At 42.0% G+C, this 12,381-nt stretch overlaps 1 long non-coding RNA gene across 1 annotated transcript in view; it reads left to right on the forward strand.

Moving 5' to 3' along the window:
- Positions 1–12,381, forward strand: part of LOC133266955 (uncharacterized) — a 63,125-nt gene that overhangs the window by 23,989 nt on the left and 26,755 nt on the right. The window lies entirely within an intron of this gene.

The following is a 12,381-nucleotide window of genomic DNA, read 5'->3' on the forward strand; positions in this document are numbered from 1 at the left end:
GCGAGCTTTGTTAAGCTTGTTCATTCACTCCCACCACTGCTGATGTCTTTTTTTTTTCTTTCTTCTTTATTTTTTTTTTCCCTGTGAATTTTGTGTTGTGTCTTTCCTCCCATGTAATTTCCTAATAGTGAACTAGTGACAGAGTGGGCTGCTGGTATTTCATCTTGTGGCTGGAGAGGTCAGGCTGTTTCTGATACAGACAAACACTCCATTACAGTAAACTCACAAAAAGTTTCCTTTTCAACCTGAAAGGAGAAGGAAACAGATTCTCCACCAATGGGCTTTCAAGAGTTATTTCTGTGAGCTGAACTTAAACTAGATGCCAGTTTGGTAACATTCTGCGTTGTTCTGTGCAGAGGAAGGAGGAAAAAAATAAAAGAGGAAGATGTATTATTTCTTCTTTCTTTTTGCTGAGATTTGGATTCAGTCCTGACTCCTTATCAGATTAAGGTCCTGCAATGAAACACCAAGCCTTTTCATATGCACTATTGAAGAAATGGTCATTGCTGATGTCCAGCTAAAAGAGCATAAGGATTAAGGATTTAAAGCTTCAGAGTTCTCTGTATGCTTCTGGTATTTAGGAAAACTTGCTTATTGACAGGAAGAAAGCAGTAATAAGGCAAATACATAGAACAATACGTTTCTTGCTGTACTTTAGGTCAGAACTAAGAACACTGCCCCTGTCTACTTGATGTCAGTTTGATTTAAATTTATTGGAATGCTCCAGGGTATACACGAGTCGAATCCTGTAATCCATGGTGAATTCGTATGTACCCAGTATAGAAGCGTTCTCTGTGCATGGAATAATTTGACATAAAATGTGCTCTCTGCTTCTCAGGGGAGAGGCAAATGCAACAAAGTATTTATTGTCTTACTGTTTGCTACTTGGACTTAGCTGAGTTGCCCTTTTTTAGAAAGACATGAATAAAATTAATGTAAGTGTTGAAGGAATAGCAACTGCAGGATAACAAATACTTAGGCCCCAAACTTGACATAGTATCATAAATCAATTTTTTTTTAAGAGATTTAGTTCTTCTTTCTGCTTAATTCCTTGATTTGTGGCACCAGTTTGCTTAAATTTTGTTCTGTGGTAACTTGAGTAACTTTATGCTTCTCCCTTCTACAGAAAATTTAGTATTGATTTGCTGACTTCCTCTTTAAATGCAGACAAAAATCCCCTGTTTGCTAAATTAAGAAACCAATAACATGGAATGAAAACATGCCTTACATTGCATTGCCTGAACTTTGTGCTTTGTTGACTTTCACATGTGCTGTCAATTGTTAAAATACATGTTTATACCAAATATAATATTTTCTTTTCCCTACCATTCTCGTGTTATACCAGAATAAAAAATTAAAGGGTAGTTAGAAGTTTGGTTAATTTAAGTGTGGGAGCATATTATCAATTGAAAAATATTATTTGAATTGTCATTTTGTAGCTGTTCTATTATTTGAATGGACTTTGCAAGGTCAAATGTGGACCAAGTGAAAACAAAGTTTAGCTTATGTGTTTGCACACATTTGTGCTAGGTGTGAGTCACGAATGTCATGTACACTTGATAATATTATCCCATCTTTCATACACTGATTTTTATTAGTTATGAAATACTTGCAGGGAAGAGACAGTGTCCTCCTGCTTCTCTTGGTTTGTGGTGTATCTATCTGCAGCACATACAGAACTTGGTCTAGACAGCCTGGCTAATTTATAAGCTGTGGAAACAGGATCCTATAAGGAGTTGTACAGGACACACTGCTGTAAGTATTGTTCTCCAAGTGTTCCCTTCATATTTGCATAATAAGCATACTTCAGTTGGTGGCATATGCTTGAATGTGACTGATCTTTTAAAAGCTGGTTGATGAGGGATGCTCTCCTAAGCCTGGGGAGCCTGAGTGGAGCAGTCAGTGCCTGGCTGCCTGACTCTATCTGCTTACTCAAATAGAATCATCACAGAATGATACAATAGTTAGGGTTGGAAAGGACCTTAAGATCACCTAGTTCCAACCCCCCTGCCATGGGCAGGGACACCTCCCACTAAACCTTTTTCTTTCCAGCTGTATCTGACATAGGCATTTGCTGTTCTGCCTCAGCCACCGGGTAGGTACAAGCCCAGCCAGATCGGAATCTCACTGCCATTGCAGTCTCTATGCCAAATCTATGTTTAAAGGCATCTCCATTATTGTGGTCAAAATTCCCATTTAAAAAGAACAGTTAGTATTTTTCAGAGGGAGAACAATCCACAAGTCAATGATCAGTGAAGTGTTAAATGAAGAATGATGTATGTCTCTGGCAGTCTTCACACCTGTAAGAAGCCTGAAAAGAGCCTGACTGTGCCATATTTCATCTAGCTACCTGCTTTATGTGTTTGGAATGAAAATGCACAAAATCTCATTCCTCTGCAGGAGATAAAGGGCCATGTCACATCAGACAGCTGGGCGTTCAGATCCTGTCCTTGAGCGTATTTCACTGGGGCTCAAACTGCCCTCCTACATGGGCATGGCAGAAACCCCCCTGCAAAATGGGCAGCTGCTTCAAGGTCACTCGTGCTTGCAAATCTTGTACCTCTGTACAATGTTGTGGATCCTTTGGGTCATGTCTGCTTCCTGACAATACTGCCCTGCACGAGTGTGCCCGTGCAAGAGTTTTGAAACCAGCAGGAGAGTCTAGCTGCTTTCACATTGACAGAGCCTTGTTTTTCCCTGCAACTTCCCCAGCTATGCAGCTTCGGCCCAAGTAGATTCTCTCAGAGGGTAAAAAGTTCTGCACAATCCAAGCCGAGGAAATAAATCAAAGCTATGTTAAAAGGGCAGGGTTGCAGGTTTTTGTGTTAGTCTCAACGCAAAGTTTCATGCACGATACCAAAATCATGCAGAAGGAATCGCTCTTCCAAACCCTTGGGCCAATGGCTTCTTTTCTTTGTCTGAAAACATGCACAGCATATGACCAGGCAGTGGCCTTCATACTGATGAGTGATACACATCTACACACAGATAGGTTGTGGCACACTTGAGTTTCATGTGCATCAGTAGTTGACTTCTACAGAAGTTACTTTTTATGTTATTATCATTAATATTCATGGGTTTTGAGTACTGCTTTCATGGTAGTTTTATATGGTTATTGTGTAAAGAAGCCACAGTTTGAGTTCCTTTTTCATTTGTCTTGTCCATTGGACACAGTCAAAAGAAAAGACCAAGCAGGTAGGAATCTCCTACTTGAGTAGACTGAAGGCTAGGTATCTAGTCTAAGGAAAGTGTATGGGTGCTCTGTTTCTCCCTCATCACTGAAGGCAGAGAGAGTGATTCATCAGGTACATAAGACTGAATCATCTAGCAGTACTGTCTGTCTCTGCTGGTGATGGGGAGAGCTGGGACGATTAGTGTAGACTAGGCATTAACTTTAGGGCAAAGAGGCATGCTTTTTCTTGCTCAGAGACAGGGAAGTGTGAGTTTAATTTCCAATTAGCAGTATTTAGATGCAAATTAGCATAAAAAGAGCCTGGAGTGCTGCATGTCGGCAAAGGCAGGTGTTGCCCACAGGCGGATCAATGTGCTGCAGATGCTTGAGCATACTGTATAGGCCCAAAGCTTCTCTTTGCCACATCTTCAGTGAGCATCTCTTGCATGATGAGATGTAGGCAGAGGTTCCGTTTTGCTGACTTTGTGAAGGCAGCTTTAGCTTCTGGAAGGCTGTACATAGACAGCTACGGTGGAAATATCTAGTCTAGTGAAAGGTGGGCTGAGTTCAGACTATCAGAAACCTCACTCCTGGTTTTCTCATGCCAGCAGTGTATCTAGGTCAGTTGGTGGCTGGAGTTTTCTTTACTGAAGGGCTTCTTCTATTGGGAAGATAAAAGTGTACTGGTGTAAAGATGCTCTGCACTGAAAGTTTGTTCCCCTTCCTGTGGAACACATCAGCACTTCTTAGATCAGTGTTGCTTTATTATATCAGGCAAAGCAGGGGCCACCTCAGGGTTAGAGACCTTTTATGTTGCTAGCATGGTGCAAACAGACATTTGTTATAAATGAGCACTGGAACATAGTTAAAAATGTATCTTTACAGTTTACAGAAGATCTCTCTTTCTCTGGGAAGAAGAAGGCTGCTGTGAGTTTTATTCCACTGTGGTCAAGTTATTTCTAGTGCAGTGTGAAAGACAAATCAGGAAGTTTTAGATACCATCTTTTGAAGAGAATGAAACTGGATTCAGTACCGCTGCCTGTAGAAAGGTAAAGTCTAGCAACAACTGCAGTACACGACTCTTCCAGTTGTCCCTCTCCATCTTTTTATACATATATAAATATTGGTTTAGAGTATCTCATTTGTCTATCTCAGGCATGTTTTAGTTCTAGTGCTGGCATTCAAATCTAAGATTACTTCTGGAGATAATTTGAATAATTTTATAATTATGAGAAATCCTGGGGAGGTATCTCCATGTTTACAGAGGAGAACCCTGCTGTACCACACTCCAGATTTATCAACACAGCCAGATCTTCTTTTAGTATATTATAGTTTAATTAGCTTAACATCTTGAGTCATAATCTGTTTCTTTCTGGCTGAAGCATACACACACAAAAAAAAAGACAAAATACAAAATGTAAGTAGTTGTGATCTCTGCCACTTGGATTTGGTGCCATCTGTTAACATGACTTCTTATAGTCATTTTCAAATTTGTTTGTTGAACTGGAGTTCGTGCTGTGGATAACATTGCCCTTCACTGCGAATCTCAGATGTGGTTCCCCTGAGAGAACCTCCCTGCCACTCTGAGATCTGGAATGTAATTGTCTCCTGCTCAAAATGACTATGCTTCTAGAAAGTAGCAGCACTGTTTATGCTAGCTGAGGATCTACCCCATAACGTACTTCAATTGGGCAGTGAACCAAAATGTCACCCTAGAGGAGCAATTGCCACGAAAACCTTGGCAGAGTTTCCCAAAATATGTTGGAGGTGTCTGAGCTTCTCAAGCCACAGATATTTCCTTGGCTTCTCTAGAATATTACTTCACCATTAACTTGTTCTGTTTACACCTCTTTCAGAAGGGTTGATGTTTCTGATTTTTCATCCTCTTTTTCACCACATGTCTTCCAGTGACAGCTGGAAAGTGTTGGACGGACTTAAAGAGGTGGCCAGCCTGTGCCTTGAGACGTATGTAGTGTTGAGTGTTCCAAGGGTACCTCTCATTTTGGGTCAACATGATATACAAAGGTCTTTGTGCTCACCAGGCATGCTGGGTAGTCTGGTCTTGTGGCTGTGAGTGGAAGCAAGCTAGATTGCTACACCAGCATCTCTGAAATGCCCAAACCATCCTGCTGTAGAGACATAGGTTCTGGTCAGCTTCTCCTGCCTATCCATTCCTCCTGGACTTCCCCTGACTCTCAGTTTACTGAGATAAGCGATATGTATCTCATTGATCTCAGCAGTGTGAAGACTTTGACAGTGTGAAGACTTTGTGTGTAATTTGTTACATCAGCTACTCCAGGGCAGTCTGTCTCTCTGTCCCAGTATTATTCCTGGCTCTGTTCGTAAAGTCCTCCACTTTGAACCCTCTGCAGTTAACCTCTCCTGATGCTTCACTATCAACTTTTTTTGGAGATTTTCCTTGTGTGGGCACTTTTCCACCCACTGATTATCTCTTCTCTCTCCTCTGTCACTGTCATTGCGAACCAGCACCCACATCATGGTCACCTTACAAGCTGCAGAGGCTAATGGCATCAGGCTGTATATATTCTTACTGTGTGGCATTTTCTGGTTCCATTTCCTTTCGTGGTCACGTGTTGATCAGGCAAGGACAGGAAGAGAATGAAACAGTTAAATGAGATCAAAGTCTCTCTTTTGACAGAGAGTAACCACCATTCCTCTAGAATAGGAGCAGAAAATAGCAGCTTGTGTCACTTTGTGTGATGATGATTGTAATAACCATAGGAAATAGTATACTTCCCTTGTGTCTTTGCAGCTTCAGGAGCAGATGAACGATAATTTTGGTTCCTTCTCCTCAGATTGAGGAATGGATGACTAATGGCATTGTGACTGGTACCATCTAATTGGCTCAAAAGAATTTTCTGGTTCTCATGATTAGCATCACCTCCCATCATGTGCAAACCATTGGAGAGCAAACATTTCCTTTTGAACTGTCATGGTATGAAGAAGATGCAAAAGTACTGGGTTCCTGAAGTAATTCAATGTATATGAAGTATGTATGAATCAGTATTCTGATCTTCCCATGCAGCAAGTCATGATGACTGATCTATTTCCACAGTTGCTAATTATATTATGTTAAAAAATACTTGGTGTTGAAGTGACTTCTATGCAAAGTTTCTGTGAAGTTGAGATACAAGGACTCATCAGGAAGGTAAAACTGAAATATTTTGCTTTTAGTCAGTTTGATCCATTTCAAACCAGTTTGTTGACCTGGATTGCTGTTGTGTTACTTAATATTAAGTTTGAGCCATCTGCCTGAACTGCAGATGGTATTTTGGGGACAGGTAATATTGCATCCGGATTATTTCTTTCAGCCATACCCACCTCTATATTATCTAACCAAGGGTGTGTTGCAGTTTCCCTTCTTACCTACTGCAGTAGTGCTGGATGATGGGAAAGAGCTTGATCAGAGAGTCTTGCTTTAGAAAGATGAGACAGACTGATGTCAACCCAAAACATTTTGTTTTGTTTCAACTCATTGAAATGAAATGTTTCAATTCAGGAATATAAAACCACTCATGTTTTTTTCATCCAAAGTGCAGAAATAAAATATTTGGCACTTTCTAATGTCATATTTTGAAGGTAAGGGTAAGGATTTCTCAGATGTGTTTGACAGGTCATCCTCCCTTCCACATGAGTGGATGTACTTACACAGGCCTGCTGGGAAGAGCTGGCACTTAGGTGATGAAGAAATAGAGTCCAGCACATTGCACCATATGCCAGCCTGGTGAGAAGAGGGCTTCATGTGCAGTTTGAAAAAGGCCAGTGCAAAAGTTACCTAGGTAAGTAAAAATTAAGAAACATTGAAGAAAAAAATTAGAAAGTTTAAAGGGCAAATATTACAGAAACACCTTTGGGAGGTAAAGAGGGCAAATGTCAATACAAACATGGGGAAAATAGAACCTGATGTTGTAGCACAGAAGTAAATTATATACTTACAGGCACATTAGAAATTTGCTGGGATAAGTCACAGGACTGTGATATTTGTACAGCTCACTATGGAAGGACAGGCTTGGAGAAATGGAGAAGCATTATGCATGCTTGTTCTGAAGTTGTGGAAAAAAGGAGGGACAGACTTGTCTGGGTCAAGTTAGAAAAAGAGCAGAACCTCTTTGACAGGTGGGTGTAGTTTAAGCCACCACCCTGGGAGGACTGGAAAGATGTTTTTGGAAGCGCTTAGTGCACTCAGCGGCAATGGACACTTTATCTGGATGTTGCATGGAAAGGCAATAGGGCAAAACCCCTCAATGTATTTTCATCTTGGGATGTACTGAGGCAACTCTGTTTCACAAGGTAGAAGTTTTTATGAAGGTATTTAGCTGAGTCTTCCTAAGAAGGACTTACCTGTGCGTAGTATCATAGAATAGTTTGAGTTGGAAGGGACATTTAAAGCTCATCCAGTCCAACTCCCCTGCAATGAGTAGGGACACCTTCAGCTAGATCTGGGTGCCCAGAGCCCCATCTAACCTCACCATGAATGTTTCCAAGGAGGGGACATCTGCCTTTTAAACTAATGTAATTTTCCAGTTTATAGGGCAGCTTGATAAGGAAAAAAAAAAAGAAAAGAAAAGAGTAGAACCGTAGAATAGTTAGGGTTGGAAAGGACCTTAAGATCATCTAGTTTCAACCCCCTGCCATGGGCAGGGACACCTCCCACTAAACCAAGCCACCCAAGGCTCTGTCCAATCTGGCCTTGAACACTGCCAGGGATGGAGCATTCACAACTTCCCTGGGCAACCCATTCCAGTGCCTCACCACCCTTACAGGAAAGAACTTCTTCCTTATATCCAATCTAAACTTCCCCTGTTTAAGTTTTAACCCATTGCCCCTTGTCCTATCACTGCAGTCCCTAGTGAACAGTCCCTCTCCAGCATCCCTGTAGGCCCCCTTCAGATACTGAAAGGCTGCTATGAGGTCTCCACGCAGCCTTCTCTTCTCCAGGCTGAACAGCCCCTATTTTCTCAGCCTATCAAAGTATGCCTGTCAGTATGCAGCAGATATCATACAGATACTCTTTCAATCTTGATATATCTCTGGATCTTGGCTTTCAGCATCATCTTTCATTATATTCCCTGACTAGGTTACCAGTCAAAATGTGGGTGATAAGACTGGCTAATTTGACCCAGTCAAGTTGCCTGGCTGGATAAATAACCTAATGAGGTGATAAGGTAAAGAGACAAACCTCAAGCATTAGGAAAAGTGTTCTAATTGCACAAGTAAGATCACAGTACAGGTTATTTAAGGGTGAAAGCAGAATTTTCTTGACTGAATCTTGCAAGAACTAGGGTGACAAATATTTTTCAAAGGTAATCTAAGTTATTTATTCTGCCTTAGAGCAAGGGAAGAGATTAAATAATCTCTCCAGATCGCCTCTAGGCATGGATTTTTAAGACACTGGGGGGATTTTTGAGATCCCTGCTTCTCAGGTGGAAGTCAGGACAAGGATAAACACTGTACCATAGAAACGTTCCTCGGGGCAGGTGTATGACTTCTGTGTTGTACTGAAAAGAATTATTCTTTATCTGCTCTGCAGAACTTTAGACAAGGCTGCCCAGCTTCCCAGGTTGAAAGGCTGCACATCAGACCAGCATAAGCATTTCTGCAGATTATGTGAAAATGTTTTTGCATGAACCTAATTTTATGAAAGTTATGCTTCAATGATGAGGAACAAAGGAAGGGCATGGGATGGAAATGTGCAGTGTAAACAGCTCATACTGCTCCTAGCAATTGCATGGTTTTAATTGGGTAACAGATCATGAACTATATTTGTAAAGATTATTCAGCAGTTTAAAAAAAAACCCAAAACATTTAAGAAAACCATGCCCTTCTAGCAAACAGATAAGGAGCCAAAGTTCATTTCATAGGTGAGTCATTGCTTCTGTGTCCTGCCCTGACATACCCACACTAAACTCTTGCTGGCTTCAGCAGATGGTGTGGTCAGCCTGAAGGAGAGTGTGGTCTCTTGGTGTGGTTCTGGCCTGACTTTGGTCTCACACTGATTTGTTGGCAATTTTAGGCAAGCAGGGAGGAATGAAGAAGATGCTTTAGCACTCCTCTTTCACACTTGCCCCTTCTTGTCCCGTCCCTCTCATTGCTTCTACTGCTCCCTCCATGGCCAGGGACTTGCTGTCCATTTTTCTGGGTGGTGAACACGCGGCCTATCTTTCTGCCAAGCCCTGGCTTGTGTGTGATAGCTGTAAAACTTCTTGCCTTTAATCACAGAATCATAGAACCATTGGATTGGAAGGGACTTTCAAAGGTCATCTAGTCCAATTCCCCTGCACTGAGCAGGGATAACTTCAACTAGATCAGGTTGCTCAGAACCACATCCAGCCTTGAATGTCTCCAGGAATGGTTCGTCTACCACCTCTCTGGGCAGTAATATTGCAGTAAAATACTACTCCAGTATTTTACCACCCTCATTGTAAAGAATTTTTTCTTCACGTCCAGCCTGAATCTCCCTCTTTTAGTTTAAAAGCATCACCGCTCATCTTATCACAGCAGGACCTGCTAAAAAGTCTTTCCTCATCTTTTTTATAGGCCCCTTTTAAGAACTGAAAGGCCACAATAAGGTCTGCTGGAGTCTCCTCCAGGCTGAACAACCCCAACTCTCTCAGCCTTTCCTCATCGGGGCGGTGCTCTGATAATTTTTGTGGTCTTTCTCTAGACCCTCTCCAACAGGTCCGTATCTTTCCTGTACTGAGGATTCCAGAACTGGACCACAGTACTGCAGGTGAAGTCTCACGAGAGCAGAGGGTCAGAATCATGCTTCTTTGAATGCAGCCCAAGATATGATTTGCCTTCTGGGCCACAAATGCACATTGCCAGTTCACATCCAATCTTTCATCCACCAGTACCCCCAGGTCCTCTCCTCTGGGGCACCCTCAATCCCTTCATCTCCCAGTCTGTATTGATACTGAGGGTTGCCCTGATCCAGGTGCAGGACCCTGCACTGGGCCCCATTGGACCTCTTGAGTCTGTTCAAGTCCCTCTGGATAGCTTCCCATCCCTCAGGTGTGTCAACTGCACCACTCAGCTTCATGTTATCTGCAAACTTGCTGACAGCACACTCAATCACACTATGTCACTGATGAAGATATTAAACAATACTGGTCCCAGTATGGACTTCTGAGGGACGCCACTTGCAACTGGTGTCCATCCCAACGTTGAACCGTTGATCACTACCCTCTGGATGTGACCATCCAGCCAATTCCTCATCCACCGAACAGTCCACCCATCAAATCCATATTGCTCCAGTTTAAAGAGAAGGATGTGTATGGGACTCTGTCAAAGGCTTTACAGAAGTCCAGATAAACAAAGGCCACCACTGTTATCTTCCAGCATGCCTTGCCCTTGCTACAGGGATGGCTGTTGCTTGCGAAGCATAGAGTGATCTGCTAATTATAAAATTGCAAGAACTCTATGTAGTTTTATATTGAATTACAGAAGTACCAATTTAATTGATTGCATGGAATTGCAACCAGCAATTCAGCAGCTGCCTCGTGAGCCATCCTTGCAGGAGGAGAACCTCAGAGAGATCAGTGAGTTGGATGCTGAGAGATGGGAATTGGTCTAGTCATCCCGAGAGAAATCATCCCCATTTGTGAGTCAAAGCCTGCAGTCTCTTGCCTGAGATGAAGGGAATCTCCCAAGGGCAGCTAATCTTGCATGATCTCATCGCTTGAGATCAAACATCAAGATATCGGGTCAATAGATATCTCTAAAAGTATATGAAAACCTCATTCAAATTCACATTTAGCTCTAGCCAAAACACAACCCGAATCACGATCCAAATAACCTCCTCCTCAGCCCACCTTCATTGCCGTTCTGTTTCAGTGGCAGATGCAGCACAGAAGAGATGCCTGAATGCTTAATTCAGAAATTTACTGTTTAAGGCATTACTTGTATGAACACCAGCGTAACACATAGAATACCAATGCCCTAAATTTAGTAGTTTTGTCTGAGTCATTTTCACTATGTGGGAGGGCTGTGAAGACACTCCGCAGAGTGGAGAAACTTGCTGGTGGTGTCTGTCCAATGAGATTATTTTTCTAAAAAGTCAGAACACAACAGAACTACAGAAATGTTTGTGAGTAAAATGCAATTTTGCTGCAGACTTCAGCACAGGAAAGGGGTGGTGTTGCTCTCCACCCACTTCAAAAGCTGAAGTCAAGTTTGACTGATACATATCTCTGATACCGAAATAGACATTGAACTTTTCATGACAGCGACACACAGACACAGGTAAACACTCTGGCTGCATGATTTGGAGGGGCACAATGTGCTGTAATCCCTGTTTGTCTGTGCAATTACATCTTATTTTCAGAACTTCTAGCAATAGCAGCTGAGTTGTTGCAATCCTACACGTTACCAAGGAGCAGTCAAATGCTGTTCCTGGGCTTATTCACTGGGGGATGAAATGTCCTACTGAAGAGCAGGTGACTTTTGCCACAGAAGTCATTCAGTAGGGCTAGTAGTGGATGGACAGTTTTGTAAATAGATGTGGGCACGGATAATTAGGTGTGGATGTGACGGAGGCATTTAGACTTGGTGCTCTAAACTGGTAACATCTTCCCGCCAGTCTGGATTTTATTCTTACTCCATTAGCCTTTCTGCTTAAATGCAGCTGATTTCAAATTGGTATGAATGAATTTAGCAATTCTATTTGGGAGATTTTTTCCTGGGACCCTGTGGAATAAAACTGCTCCTTTCCTCAAAGGAAAACCTAACTTCACTGCCTGAGTTTAGTCAGAATTTATCATGGTTTTACTCTGAATAAAAGTTAGTTCTAGCTCAGCCCTGCACTCTGGGTTTGGAGTGGACTTTTCATCAGGCAGAGATGTAACATGTTTTCGTGTACTGTATACTGTCTAATATCAGTTATGGAAGATATGTAGACATGGTGGGACTTGATTCTGTGGCCCTGATTTCATAAGTAGTGCCACCTGAGTTCAAGGCTCTGCTCACACAAGCTGGAGGATCAGTTGTAATGTGTTAATGCCAATGAGAGGAACTCTGTCCCTAGAGAAACTCCAGTAAAATCAAAACCTTGTTAATAGAGGAAGTAGTTTGCTCCATTATTATAAATGGAGCAAATGGCAAACAAAATCCCACTTTGCTTTTTGTTCCCATGCAGGCATTTAGCTGCCAGGAAAGACCAGTCTTATAAACATGAAATTATATCCATGGTA

Source organism: Pezoporus flaviventris, unplaced genomic scaffold (assembly GCF_033815535.1).
Source record: "Pezoporus flaviventris isolate CSIRO_AGI_PZ_B2104156 unplaced genomic scaffold, CSIRO_AGI_Pfla_v1 ptg000001l, whole genome shotgun sequence".
NCBI lineage: Eukaryota > Metazoa > Chordata > Aves > Psittaciformes > Psittacidae > Pezoporus > Pezoporus flaviventris.